Genomic DNA, 15472 nt, shown 5'->3' with positions numbered 1-15472 from the left:
AGTGACTTGTTCATTGAATTCAGCATCACTCAGTTCATGCTGAAAAATATCTAGCCATTTACTCAGTTCGTCGTGGTAAGGTTTATTTTTTTGCTCTCTTTGATCAGAGGTTATTTCCAACTTCGTTGACTGACCATTTTTACTAGAAATAGGAATAGGATCTGAAGGTGGAATTTTAGACTGGCTAGGTGTAGTCATAGATGGATTCAACAAGCAGGCTCTGTATTGCTCTGGGTGTGATTTACTTATATGTATCTTAAGGCCTTTATACATTTGCCCGCAAAATTGACATTGTTTTTTGTTATCACTGGTACTCTTATTGGTGTCATTTGCAGCCATAGTACAGGATGTATAACCTCGATAATATAGTTACAGATTATATTTGTCAATGATGATAATTTATTAGGCCCGTAGACATTATTACTATGAAACTGTAGAATATATATCAGAAAGTAGGGATGTGCAAATTATTTCGTCTTGTAAATGCAAACCATGAATTGAACGTATTATAGTGGGATATTTAAAGAGAGTTAAAGATGGCAAGAAGAGAGAAACAAAAATACGAAGACCTTTCGTACCTTTACCGAATTTATCGCAGATAGGACAGTTTTATTAATTCGCACGATGAACACAACCACGAGTCAGCAGCGCTAGTAAGAACTTAAACTTCCACATCAGAAATGCCAGCGTAAACTCCGTGAATGCAATTGTAATGCTTACAACGTTAGGCGGGAGTCATCAAGAAAACGATTGATTATCTGAATCATTACAGTGGTGGGGTCAAGCAATATACAAGAAACACTGGTTGGGGAAGGGGTGTTTATGCGTGCGAATCGTTCGAAAAATAATCTCCGTGCGGGGGAATAAACAGGACATTGGAAAAGTAGGTGTTTAATGTCACCATCTCGATCTCCACATATGCAGTGCGGTAGGGTGGTGAGATGAAAGCGATATTTATATTGTGGGCTAAGGGCATGATTAAAGCGTATCCGGATTATGTTGGTAATGTGTCGTCTAGTGTATGAACCTTGTGTGTACCAAGACTTAGTAGGTATGTGAGGTTGAAGTTGATAATACAATTTTCCATTATGTCGGGCAGAGTTACACCATTCCTGTTGCCAAGCATGATTGGCTGAGTCCTTGAGAAGGTTATAATAGTCCATGGGGGGAATGCCTACATTAATAGGGTCTGTCTGAAGTCGGGCTGCGTATTTTGCTGCAGAATCCGCTTGTTCATTACCTATGATTCCGGAATGTCCATGGGTCCATACTAAAGTTAAGGAAACTCCAGATTGTTCAAGTTGATAAATAAGATGTTTGACATATACACAATATATACACAGGTACCAATTAAATGATGATTTACAGGACGTTAGTGATTGTAACACGCTTAATGCATCGGTATATATGGTTGCTTTCGGAAAGGAGTGGTTTTTTATATAAATTAACGTTTGGCGGATGACAAATAATTCAGCGGAGTAGATGGAGAAATTTTGCGGTAAATGATAATGCTCAGTAACAAAGGTGTTGGAAACAAAGAGTGCAGCTCCTACACCCTGTTTAGTTTTGGATCCATCAGTGTAAATGTCAATACACAATCCATAAGAGGTAAGTTACTGTGAGTTTTTTTTATACTTGTGTGTAATATTGTGCGATGAGTGAGAAAGTCCTGGAAAATTCTCCGCAGTGGGTAATATAATGTAAGGTTTATAACAAAGACTATCATAGGCAAAGTAATATATAGGCAAAGTAGGGGTTCTTAATAAGGAAGTGCGGTAGATATGTAATACTTTGTATGCAAAATATAGTGCTGGCGCTCGCGCATTTCTAGGAGGTCTTGTATTGTAATATTCATTCAAAAGTTGTAGTTTTGGAATGAGTGAGGAATTCAAAAGGGCTAATTGTTTAAGGAGGTATTTTTTGGCTATTATTTGGCGTCGAATAAAAAGTGGACGTTCACCCGATTTTACAAGTAATGCGTTAGTAGGTGTAGATCGAAGGGCTCCTAAGCAGATACGTATAGCTTGATATTGTAAAGTATCAAGGTGTTGTAAAATAGAAATGGATGCAGTGTCAATTATAGTTGCACTATAATCAATGTATGCCCTTAACGTCACACGATATAAGGAAAGAACTGTTATAGGATCTGATCCCCAATTACGTCGTGTGAAAACATAAACGAAAATGGCGGCCGCGTAAGGATGCTGCGAGAGTGTTGCTGTGATAAATGGGTTATAATTACATATTTAGAATCAGCGCTTCAGACGTGAGTAGTGTTGTCAAGACATTTTCTTTTTACCCAAGTGAAGGTGAGGTGAGATTCGTTATCCTTCATAGTGAAAAACTACTCAGCGTATCTGCATTTAAGTGAGCTAGAACTCAACCACGGAAATTGGAAATTGGACGAAGACTGCAGCCCATCGGGCAGTTCGACAGAAAGCTACATTTTATTAGCGCAACACTTAAGACACTTTATTGGACACTCTATATTAATTTATCCGATAATGCCTGATAATGCCTGAAGATAAATTCTCAGGATCAGTGAACATTAAGTTATGCCGTTATTAGTTATTTAAATGTGACAGTAGATGTTCAGTAATAAACATATCTTCATCGTGCGTATTACCGGGTGTAATTATTTACGAATGAATTATGAATTATGAATCAGTGTTCACAAGATTTTAATTAATCCTGTTGAAGGTGAATTGTAGTTTTGAGGTAGGCATAGTGATTGGAATAGCATTACCTTATGCATCACGTGTAGTGTAGTAGGTAAGGTATTTACACATATCACTCACACAGGTGAGGAATATACTCATGCATGTACTGTGGTGAGACTTTCACACACGTAGGGGATGAACGTCTGGCAGATGCGCTAAATGAGGATACGCATTCAGACACCGAAAAGACAAATTTATGTAGTTAGTTAGAGAACACGTTGGCAGATATTTATACGTGGATACGAAGACGGTGATTTATGTGATAGGAATCTAATTAATATATATATATATATATATATATCGAAAGTTAACTTACAGTACAATAGCATACAGTGCACTTTAAAAGAAAAAGAATAAATATAGTACAATATATTGAATAAAAGAAACAGCGAGTGAAATGTTTATCTAGTTTGAAATTCTATAAGATCGCAATTTTTTCTTAATCAAATACAGAAGTGTTTCTAAAATAAAATGATTAAAGTAAACACAGAAGAAACAAGAGCTTCTCCTCGTATTACTTAATAATCTCCTACAGAGTAGATTACATTATGTTTTACATACGGAAGGGTAAACTGATGAGGAAGTAGAGGAGGTGCTCACAAAAAAAGCAAACCTACTATGCAAGAAAGCTATACATTGGTTATACTTCTTTTCTCTGCAAGACTGTAATGTCCAAATGGTAATGTATTAATTTTGTTATCTGTGATGTACCTTTTGTCATCATTAGCTGTTAATGCTAGTTTGTATTGACGAACCGTGAACACAGAATGAGAAGTGGAAGTGATGCACACTTGTAGTTTAGTCACTCGCTCACCTTCAAACAGACAACGTCTGTACTGATCAATTGTAAGGTGATCAACAACATTTTTTGACACCCTTAGCTTTACATGTTGGTTTCTCTTTTTCACACAACTTAATAGCATACATCTTTGGTCGCAAACCTACAAATTCTTCAACAATACTTCCACCGTTTTCATCCTTCATTAACCCTATTTCACCTGAATTTTTCTTTCAATTTGGAAAGGATTATTTTCATCATAATTTCCTGAGTCAAACAAAACTGAATTTTCCTTCACAAACGCGTATATATCAAATGAAAAATTGTATATCAAACTATCGGTGTCAGTGTATAGTAGTTGTGAGTTTAAATCAGTGTTTCTCAAAATAACGTTGTAGTGAAAATCGTTCGTTTTAATTTTTGACAAATCTAAAATTGTAGCACCGAGGTTAACCGGTTGATTGTGAAGAATTTGAAGTTTCTCTATTTCGATAGTCATACACTGATCGTCTGCTATAATACGACGTTTGAAGTTTGCTCTTGAGATCAACTTACCTGCACCAGAACGACCCTCCCACTGTGTAACCCATCTGACGTCGCCCAGCTTCCTTACGTTCATTAATGAACGACCTAAATTGCGTTATTCATTGATTTATAGAAACTTTTCTCGAACACATTTTTGCTAACTTTCGTTTCTCTGTGTTCAAATCAATGTAGCATTTTAACCATGCGCTCTGATTAAACTGAATCGCTCTGTAAATGCGAGCTATTTTCATACCTAATTCTACACACTGTTTTAATAGCCTATAATAGGGAACATGCATGATCCGGGGTTTTAATTAAAAATATGCTAATCTGATACAAAATTGCATGCAGAATTCAAAAATGTGATCAGAATGTACAAATAATAACTCCAAACATGATAAAAATCTACGAAAATGTCATGTCACGCAAGTACGCGATCTCATTGGCCTGACGTCATCGTACAGGTTGACTGAATTAGCAGACGAAATAACACGTAGTGTGCTGTGAGAAGCAGGATACACTTCGCGTATTTCTACTTTACGTTAGTGTCTAGTATGGTTAAATTCGAGGTCTATACATTGGATAATAATCTGAGTGGTATATTTTAGACTTAAAATGAATCCTGCGCAGACAGTGAGGCAGAAAACTTATAAATGGTGTAGAGTTCCGATGTGCAATAGCACATCGCATACCATCCCAAACAAATTGTTTATAAACGTTCCAAAGACGCTAAAACTAGGGAGAAATGGATTTTGGCGAGCTGTAGAAATGCTGGTGATATATCGGAAAAGTCTACAGTTTATTTTTTTGAAGATTTTAACGTAAGATGAATTTGTTTGAATTTTCAAATCACTTTTCCACGTCAGCTGTTCTAGTGGTAAAACTTTAAATTTTAATGTATGATGCTTTATTTAAATGCTTCAATTACGTCTTGGAATATGAAAGTAATAAACGGTGCATTAAATAATGCTGATTATTAAAGTATTCTCCAAACCTAACCTATGTTTTGGGTGATCCATGTCAAGATAATAAATCAAAGGGGTTATGAACCATTTTGACAGCTCTAATTCTACCAATATATCTTGGCAGGGGACAGTTATGTATGTCTTTATTGAAGAGCTTAATTGGTAAAGAAATTTAGGCTATATCTAAATACCCTATAATGTAACAAAGAATAGGCGTGTACATCATGAAAGGAAACGACGTGAATTTAACAAATGTATAACTCTACACAAAACCAATGCTTGTCTGTTGGAATCTTATAAGTTAACAATGCTCAATTATAATAATTATCATAATATTAATGAAATAAATAACATAATTGCACACAGGTGAAAATAGTGATGTAGGTGTTTAAAATATAATCCAACTTAGCCTAAGTTTTAGGTTATACAAGCCAAGTCAATAAACCGAAGGGTAAAAATACCGTGCGAGTTGGCCGTGCGGTTAGGAGCGCGCAGCTGCGAGCTCGCATCCGGGAGATAGTGGGTTTTGAACCCCACTGCCGGCAGCCCTGAAGATGGTTTTCCGTGGTTTCCCATTTTCACACCAGGCAAATGCTGAGGCTGTACCTAAGGCCACGGCCGCTTTGTTCCCATTCCTAGGCCTTTCCTGTCCCATCGTCGCCATTATGTGATGGTGTGACGTAAAGCAAACAGCAAAAAAAAAAGTCACAGCACCCAAAGACATTCCTGTATTGAGCGACTAAAATGTCACCAGGACACTTTTCTTTCCTGATATGCTCAGCTTGTTAAAAGCCAAATGTAATTAATGTTACTGGCTTCACGCCCCGCTAACTACTTCTACGATTTTCGGAGACGCCGATGTGCAGGAATTTTGTCCTGCAGGAGTTCTTTTACGTGCCAGTAAATCTACCGACACGAGGCTGACGTATTTGAGCACCTTCAACTACCACCGGACTGAACCAGGATCGAACCTGCCAAGTTGGGGTCAGAAGGCCAGCACCTCAACCGTCTGAACCACTCAGCCCGACTTGTGAAAACTAGATGAAGTCATATTTACCTTTATCATGTTTAACTTTTTCCCTCCACAAAGATATTTAATTCTCTTTCATGGGCCCCGGAAGTGGGTAGGCCAGTTGTCCCAACCATAAATATATATTTTTTTGGGAATGATAGATTATAGCCCTATAGTACTATGATCTTTCTTTCTTTCCTTTTTTCTTTCTTTCTTAATCAGTTTATCCTTCAGGGTTGGTTTTCTCTCGGACTCAGCGAGGGATTTCACCTCTACCACTTCAAGGGCAGTGTCCTGGAACGTGAGACTTTGAGTATGGTGATGAAACTGGTGAGGAGGGCTATTACCTCGCCCAGGAGGCCTCACCTGTTATGCTCAACAGGGGCCTTGTTGGAGGATGGGAGGATCGGAAGGGATAGACAAGGAAGAGGGAAGGAAACGGCCGTGGCCTTAGGTGCCTGGAGGAGAAGTAGGAAAATACGAAAAACCACTTCGAGGATGGCCGAGGTGGGATTCGAAACCCTTCTACTCAGTTGACCTCCCGAGGCTGAGTAGACCCCGTTCCAGCCCTCGTACTATTTGTTTTCAACTTTCATGGCAGAGCCGGGAATCGAAACCGGGCCTCCGGGAGTGGCACACATTAACCACTACACCACAGAAGCGGACTAGTACTATAATGCTACCTATATGTTTATGTTAGTGCTGAAATCCGATTTCTTACTTTACTAATGCTGAAAGCCCGAAAATGTAATGTTATTCTTTAATAGGGGAATCAGTCTAGAAGGAAATGTTGAACGTGATGTGATATCTATCCAGATTCAGTTGTTATCCTAATACCATGGGTTACAGTACATTGCACGTATATAAAAGATCCGCGAAATTCTGCGGCCACAAAAGTCACTATTTTTCAAGAATGATGACATCTACACATGATAGATTGTCTGATTGTGCTGTTTTGAACCTTCCTTCTGTCATTTTGAAGTTATTCGCGATCATGAATAATAAACAATCGGCTTTTAGCAACGGCTGATGCACAACGGCTGGTAGAGCTCCATGCGGTACTGGATCGTGACGTCACAGCGCGCCGCTTACGTCAGAGGCCGTTTCACTCGCCTTGCGGAAAGGCACTATTAAATATTTTTTTAATGGTAGAAAACAAGGCAACATACCACAATGTAATACGTTTACATACTATTTCATTGGTGTACTTTTCAAAAAAAAATATTTTTGAAAATGATGCATGTTCCCAATTAAGAACATACCGTTCCTTGTTGTAAAGAGTGCACATTAGTTTCGTATATTTTTAGGGCACAATGGAAAATCTTCATGTTTATCATGAAGTTCTGGTGGGATAGATTAAATCAACCTCTACCATAAATCCAACGTCTGATTCATCTCCTACATTCATAATGTCTAAATTCTCGACGTTCTCTACCCATTGAAAGCCGCCCGTTGGAAGAAACTGTTGCATATCGAATCCATACAAATTGTTCACGTCAAAGTACATTATGTATGATTCCGGTTTGGACTCATCGTATGTTAACATGTACTTGTTATTTGCTACTGCATGCCGCGTAACGCATTGCACATTACCACCGCGTATGGAGCGTTCGAAAAACTGCAGCATGTCGATATCTTGAAGTAATTCTAGCTGGACAGCTGTTATTTTTTCATAGCACTCCATGCCATAGACGGTACCGTGTAGAAATGAGCGGCATCAATACCATATGTCTCTTTTCCGCTTTGTTTTAAAATACATCGGCCAAGAGTAAGGTATCGATTTTCAAGTAAAGATCAGTTTTTAATTTGCTTGTTTTTTATCCCTGGTCGTGCTAACACTCTTGACATTTACCTTATGTTGTGAAAGTGTGTTTGTTAGCAGGTGCGTGGTTGCCTTAGTAACTACGTTCTGTTATTTGGTATCATTTGGTATTATTTGGTATCTGACTGTCTGGTTTGGTGTACAGCTACATTCCGATATTTTATTGAGGCATATTTTCCCTGTTTGTTTCTTGTGGCTGTTGGTTATTTCACCAGGTCACAAGCATAAAATTGGCTGGAATAATAAGTGGATTTGAAGATAGAATTTAAAGTTGTAGAGAGAAAGACAGACTTACGTTGGGTGATAACTTATTGATTTTCTGTTTCATATCAAAATGGGTGCTCGTGCTGTATTGTTACCAAGAATGCTGCGGAAGGGTGAGCTGTTATATGAGATTGAAGTGTGTGGGTTATTATCCACCGGATCTATGGAGGGTGACGTTACCTTGCTTTTGGCTTCCCTTGATTCCGCTGTAAATCCAGGTAACATGAGCGTCGACTTGGGTTAGTCAGTGCATGCAGTTTCCATTTTAATTAACGAATTGCTTGTGTTCGTTAAACAACTTAAAGACTGTAATCCATTAGATTACCAGTTGAGAAGGTTAAAAGCTCGTACTAATCACTTTATCAACAGGATTCAAGATTTAATTTCTCTTGGTCCTGAAGGAGAGTTAATGTCTCAATGTACTTCGTTGTTGATTTCTGTAATTTATATTTCTGCGGAACTTGATATTATGATTAATGTGAAAAAGGTTGGTCAGTTGTCATTTAGTGATGAAATTGAAACTAACGAAAGTAATAACCTTGGTGAAACTAATGAGCATATTACTCCTCAAACCGTCACTAATCCCTCCTCATCTCATTGCTGCGCGCTCAGTCCTGCGCTTGAGAATTTGTTAGTTAGGTCATGTTCGGCTCCCAACTCAATTAAAGATCTTTTCAAAAATGTAAAGGTATTTTTCTGTTGATTCCATTGATGAAACGATCAGATGTATGCGCTTTCTGGTAGAATTAACTGAATCAGCTTATGTATATTCCATAGATGCTATTGGAATTTTTAGGGTATTGTTTCCTAACACTGAAGGGGTTTTAAAAAGAGAAATTTCTAAAGCTATCAGTAATAACTTAAGTGTAACTGAATTTCATGAGTTAATACTGGCAAAATTTATTCCATCACTTGCGTTACAGAGTCTCGTCTCAAAGCATTGTTTTAGGACACAGTTTTTGCATGAGAGTCTGTTAAGTTATGTCCTGGATTTAAAGTTTTACTGCGAGGTATTTAAAATCATGGTACCGGAAGGAGAGATTGTAGCGCGAATTGTTAAGGGTATTACTCCAGAATATAGGTCCTTCTTGGCATTAACTAAGTGTCGCAGTAATTTTGCGGAACATGAGGAAGCATGTACCTTTGCTGAAGACGTAAAACATGGAGATGAGTCTCGGCACACTAGGTATCCTCCTCCCTGTGTTTCTTATAGACCTAATAATATTTCTACTCATCATGTCACTCCTTTTTCATCCAAAAAATGTTGCGCTTGTGGATCCAGGGATCACCTAAGGAATAATTGTCCTTCAGAGTGGAAAAGAGGGACTGTGAATCAAAATCAAAACGCTAGTTGTTATGTTTGCGGATCTAAGTCACATATAAAAAGACAGTGCCCTAAATTGAGGAATGGTAATTCACAATGACCTATTAGTGTACCCAGTGCAGTGAATAAGAACTTATTGGTTGAAGATCATGCAAATAATAAGATTCCCTTTCCTCAAATCTTAGGTATATCTAGTGATATTCTTCCGAAATTTTCGACCATTTGTCTTGAAGTTAGTAACGAACCTGCATTAGGGTTGATTGATTCTGGTAGTGTGGTGTCATTTATGAGTGAAGCTTGGTATTTGAAGATGAAAAATTGTTGTAAATCTTCAATGTGTGACAGCTAATGGAGGTGGATTGAGGATTCTGGGTTCCGTTTCCGTTAAGATCAGAATAGCTGAATTCACTTGGAAAGCTGATTGTTTGGTTGCCTCTGATTTACCTCACCAAATAATTTTAGGTGCTGATTTTATGGGCAAGGTTGGAATGATTTTGGACCTTCAAGATAGAAATCTTAGTTTCAAGTTTTGTCCTGGTAGAATTTTCAATTTTCAAGAAGATGTAATAATTCAAATGTATCCTACTTGTGCCTTAGATGAGGATGTTGAGGAAAGCGAAGGTAATAAATTATATCTTGATCATCTGCCTCACGACCAAGCTCGTAAAATTCGTGAACTTTGTGCCATGTATCCTGAAGTTTTCACGGATAAACTGGGTTTGACTAATGTGCTTAAGTACCACATTGATATAACGGACAAGGTTCCTGTTAGATCTCCGCCGTATAGGTTATCTCCACCTAAGATGGTTGAATTAAAGAAAATCATCGATAAGATGCTTCAGGATGGTGTTATTCGACCTTCTATCTCTCCATACTCGTCTCCGATGTTTCTGGTGCCAAAGTCATCTGGAGGTTTCAGGCCAGTCACTGATTATAGGGAGTTAAACCGTAAGATCGTCATGCAGTCAGTGCCCTTACCGGATTTGCAGACTTGCTTCTCTTGGTTCCATGGTGCTAATTATTTTTCAACCTTTGATTTGAATCAGGAATTCAATCAAATACCTCTAGATGAGGAATCTATTCCCCTCACTGCTTTTACCACGGACTGGAATCTGTACGAATACACTGTTATCCCTTTTGCGCTCTCGACGGGAGCGGTTGTGTTAACTCGAAATTTAAGTACGTTATTCATTATCTTGATGACCTTGTCGTATATTCTGCAAATTTTGAAGTTCATCTCAAGCATGTACATGAAGTAGTTGAAAGATTGAAGAAAGCAGGTTTAACTGTCAAACTTTCCAAAACTAACTTTGCCAAATCTCAAATCTCTTTTCTGGGACATATAGTATCGTCACAGGGTATTTCTATTGATCATGCCCGTACTCAAACTATTCACGATTTCAAACCCCTTAAGGATATAAAAGGAATCACCAGATTCATTGGCATGACTAATTTCTTCAGGAAGTTCGTTCTTAATGATGCTGAAATTGCTGCTCCATTGAAGTCCTTTCGTAGAAAAAATGCCAAATTTGTGTGGGAAGTACCACAACAAAGAGCCTTTGAAACCTTGAAGAAAGCTCTCAGTAATGCTCCTATACTTGCTATTCCTGATTTTAATAACAGGTTCATTATCCAGACTGATGCCTCAGGCAAGGCTATTGCCGGAGTCTTATTGCAAGAGTCTTACTTGGGTAGACGTCCTATCGCCTATGCGTTTAGGTCTCTCTCCTGTGGAAAGAAAGTATTCTATTTATGAATTGGAGTGTTTTGCGGTACTATTTTCGTTTGAGAAATTCCGTGTTTATGTGGAGCACGTTAATTTTTATTTAGAGACCGATAATAAGGCTCTTTCCTGGGTTATGAAAAGACCCAAAAGAACTGGAAGATTAACTAGGTGGGCGCTGAGAATTTCTGCTTTTAAATTTAATGTTCGGCACATTCGTGGAACGGAAAAGGTAATCGCTGATGGGCATGTTTGGTGAGGAGGATGTTTGTGAAAACTTGGAAGTGAAGTGTGTCTCAAGTTGGTTTGGTAAATGTGAATACTATCTTGACTAATCTTCCAATGTTGTATCAAGATGTTGCTCTGCATCAAAACGATGATCCTCAGTTAAAGGAAATTCTGGAAAAGATTAATTCTGGTAAAATTATCAAACCCTATTCCTGTTGTCAATCTCGTTATGATAAAAGGATAAAGATTGTTGTCCCCAAGGTTTTAATTCCTGTCATATTTCAGTATTACCATGATAGTCGCGTTGGTGGACACTTGGGAAACTTCAAAACTAGATCAAAAATAAGGGAGTTCATTATTTGGAAAAACATGGATCGGGATATAACATGCATGGTTAAGTCTTGCAAAGGTTGCGCCATTAGTAAACCTAACCTAAACAAACGTGTAGGGTTGTTGTCATCGACTCAAGCTTCCAGAGCTATGGAGCGATTGTTTATCGATCATGTTGGACCTTTCCCACGTTCCAGTCGAGGAAATGCTCATGCATTGGTGTGCATTGATGCCTTTACCAGATTTTGCTGGATCTTCCCGACGAGATCGACTAATTCGCAGTCCACTATTTCCTGTTTAAATTCTATTTTTGCCTCCTTTGGAACTCCTTTCTTGTATCTGACAATGCTGCTGGGTTTACTAGTCATTTATTCAGGAAGTACTTGTTTGACTTGTGCATCTCCCATGTGACCACTACTCCATATTATCCCAACCCCTCATATTCCGAGAGAATGAATAGAAATTTAAAGTCTGCTCTCATAGCTTACCACCACTCGAATCATACCAAGTGGGACACCTGTCTTCATTGGTTGTCATATGCATTTAATACTGCTACCCATGAATCTCATGGCAAAACTCCTATGGAATAAATGTTTAGTTTTGTTCCATTTTCTCCTCTATCAAATCTCCTTCGAATTGAGGAACTGCTACCTGAAGTCTCTACTCCTCGTGATGTGCGAAAAGTGTGGGATGAGGCCAAAACAAGGTTAGCTGTGTCGTATGAAAAGGTACGAAAGAACTATGACAAAGGGCGAAAACCCGCCAAGCTAAGTGTTGGAGACCAAGTCTTCGTAAAATGTTATCCTGTCAGCAAGGCTATACATAAATTTTCTTCAAAATTAGCTTCTAGATTTCAGGGACCTTGTACGATATTGCAGTTTTTGAGCCCTGTATCTATGCTTGTCAGTGATCCTGTGGCGAAAAGAATTCGGAGAGTTCATTTATCCCAAGTGAAAGCGGCTTGATACATTGTGTGTCTTGGGTTGAGTTCAAAATCTTATTTGTGGTTGGTGGTAATTAATCGGGTCATTGTTTGATTAAAGTGGGTGATGGAAGTGCGGAAATTGTTCTGTCCGTATGGATGTTGGGAAGCTGTGTATTGGGGTGTCTGTATCTTGATAATTTTAATCCTTGGTGAGTATGAATCTTGTTGAAGTGGACAAATATAAGAAAGATTGTATTAGATGCTTCATCCTGTTTAAGTAGGGTGTATCTGTGAAATTAACACTCGGTGATCAATTGATGGAAGTTTAAAATAATGTTATTATTATCATTGTTAAGTATGATCGGTGTGAATTTAATTGGGACCTGTTGTGGTAGAAGATTGAAATTTGAGAATTGATGTGGTTCCCGGTTTTGGTAATGTGACCTTGGTATTATGATTCAGCGGTGTGCAGGATGGATGTCTGTAAGAGAACTTTTCCATGATTTTAAATTTTTTCTGTGATATTGGTATTGATATAGTGTCTATTAGAAAAATTCATGATTTTAATTACCTATGTTGAGTGTTTGCGTTCCATAACGTAGTACTGTAAAATTTCTGATGTATCTTGTAATCTCGAGATTTTTCCTCGTCTGGGTACTTACTTGCAGTGATAATTTTAGTAAGAAAAATGTGTTTCTCTGAATCAATGGCTCTTAAAGGTATTGTTATGAAAACTTCGGGGTAGGTGTGGAAGATGTAGGATACTCTGCCTTAATCCGAGTGAAGTTAATAGCATGAAGTCCTGTCGCCCGGAGCTGGAGAAGAGTTACTGGTTGCTGTGTGCATGAGCCTTGTGTTCTTACTGTATCTTAATTCTTGGTTCCTGGGGGAAAATGGATTTTTTAGTTTAGATGAACTTCACGTTTTTCTTAGAAGTCATTTGGTTCTCAGTATACATCGTGTTTATTTCATGAATCTCTTATTGCAGTTCTCTTATTTTGTTTGGTATGTAAATTATTAAGCAAAGTGGTGTGTTAAATCTTGAAGCGTTAATTCTGAGCCTATGCAAGTTGTAATCGGGTGGCCTTATTTTCGAATAGCAGTCTAGTATTCTGCCTGTACATCACTGTTTTCTTTCTGCTGAGGTTTTTGGGAAATTCGAACCAATTTTGCTGTACCGATCTGGTGTAGGGTTGTAGAATCACGTTAGAGGTTTGGCATTTGTCGGCTTCATGTGTTATTGTGAAATTTTGGTTGGGGTAATATAGGATTCATAACCTAAGGAACGTAGGCGTCCTTTCACCCTTATGGTATGGCTCTGATCCTTGTGGAAGGTGTGAAATTTGGTATTATGGGTTTGATTTTGGGAATTATATTGGGGTGGCATTATGGTTTCGTTGAGAGATAACTGTGTTCCTCTGAAGTCATGATGGTAATTATCGTCGTTGTTGTGATAATGATATTTGGTTGGGACTCGGTGATTTGTTGGGATGTTGTCGAGGATTTGGTAGATCCTTTACCCTTGTGGCTGACACATCGGCACTGGTAATCATTAGAGTGGTGTTGGATTGTTGTTGTGGTAATCTAGTTTGGGGGAGTTTTGGGTGGACATCAAGAGAAGGTTGGACATGACCTTTAATATGATTTCTTGGTGTCGAGTGGGATTTAAATAGAACTAATCTATGCATCTACAACTCTTTTGGGAATCATTATTAATTAATTTCTACCTTGGTGACTGTCGTCTTGCTCTTGGTTCAACTTCTTATATCCTCTGCCATAAACCGTTCATCTGAGGCCAGTTTATTCTGTGTGTAGAACTTAACGTTCATTTCAATTAACCTGCCTGTCTAGGGCATTTTATTATGGAGCTTCATCTGAATGGTGTCGTTGGTATAGTAACTTACCGTTCTGTCATGTAGAAGAATAAGTATGAGATTATTCGGCTCGTGCAGTCGGTACTGCAGTCATCGATCCTTTACCTGCATATGGGGGCTTGTGGAAGGACTATGTGATTTCAGAATAGTTTGGTCTCCCGTGTTTCTCCTGGTCATTTTCTGTCCCGGTGTAGGTGTTGATATTGTGTGTTAATTGACTGGTAATTGGTGATAGTTCGTTTGTTCATGACCTACCTTACGCGTACCCTCCATCTGAATTGTACATATGTCTCCAACTGTAATTAACCTTTTACCGTTGCTCTGAACATCCATATCTCTTACTCTTGCTTACTTTCCTGTACTAAGCATGTTGTCCAGTATCCTTTCAATTTATTACTGTTACTAGTCTTTCACCTTCTCCTTGGAATGAGTATATGTGTAGTAGGGCTACGGAAGTTGAAGCTGTGTAAATGGAATAATTAATTTTAACCAAGAAATGATTTGAAAATTTTAGAGAAGGTATATCATCTATTGATTGGGGGGTTTGATTTCACAGATATGTCTGTAAAATTTTTGTCTTAATTGATATATTGATTTATTCGCTACACTTACCCTTGATGTGGTAAAATATCGTGAGTGATCTGATATTCAGTTTATGCTACTTGCTGTCGTATTCTGATCTGATTGGAAGGAACTGATGATAAAGCGATTGGTGTGATAAGTCACTTAAAGAATTATCTAATGTTTGTTGCACTGACTTATTTCTCGAAGAGGCTTATGTTTCCTTATTTATCTTTTTTCATTCTTCTCCTTCTTGTGTTTCTTTTTTTGGGTATTAATGTGGTAATATGGTTATCACTCATGAGTCTTGTCTTCCCCTATAATTGAAGCCCCTGAATTAAGTTCAAAAGAGAATTTATGCTATGTTTGAAATATTGTAAGACCTGTCTCCTTGTGTAGCTTGTGCCCTGAAAATTTATTG

This window comes from Anabrus simplex, chromosome 8, assembly GCF_040414725.1.
Source record: "Anabrus simplex isolate iqAnaSimp1 chromosome 8, ASM4041472v1, whole genome shotgun sequence".
Classification (NCBI taxonomy): Eukaryota; Metazoa; Arthropoda; class Insecta; order Orthoptera; family Tettigoniidae; genus Anabrus; species Anabrus simplex.
This window is presented reverse-complemented; position numbering follows the sequence as displayed.